The sequence below is a fragment of the Penaeus monodon genome, chromosome 28 (genome assembly GCF_015228065.2).
Source record: "Penaeus monodon isolate SGIC_2016 chromosome 28, NSTDA_Pmon_1, whole genome shotgun sequence".
In the NCBI taxonomy this organism is placed as follows: Eukaryota; Metazoa; Arthropoda; class Malacostraca; order Decapoda; family Penaeidae; genus Penaeus; species Penaeus monodon.
This window is the reverse complement of record NC_051413.1, coordinates 40,194,909-40,195,358: the sequence shown is the minus strand read 5'-3', so window position 1 is coordinate 40,195,358 and position 450 is coordinate 40,194,909.

Here is a 450-nt window from a genome sequence, read left to right as displayed (position 1 = left end):
AGGGCGCAGGGCAATTTTTTTAACAGGGAAGTTATAAAAAATCAAAAAAAAAACATACACAAACAAAATTAAAAGTTTCACCTTTACTTTGTAAAAATTTTTTAATTTTTGGGTTTTTTTTTGTTTTTTTTGGGCTTTTTTTGTAAAAATGCAAAAAGGTGCATACATAATATATTAAGAACGATACATGTTTATCAGGCTCGCTGGATGTAATTCAATTTATCTACAAATTTGACCTTTTTCTGTAGAAAATAAAAACCCCTTTAAAATTTAGAAACATTTTTTGATGTTTGGCCCCCCCCCCCCGTGTCCCCCCAAAAAACAGTAACATCGAATTTTTAATGACCTACAAAATTTTTTATATATGAAAAATAATTTTCATAAGACATTAGAAAAAAAATTAAAGTAATAAAATTTAAACCCTATACTTTTTTTTTTTTATCAGTTTAA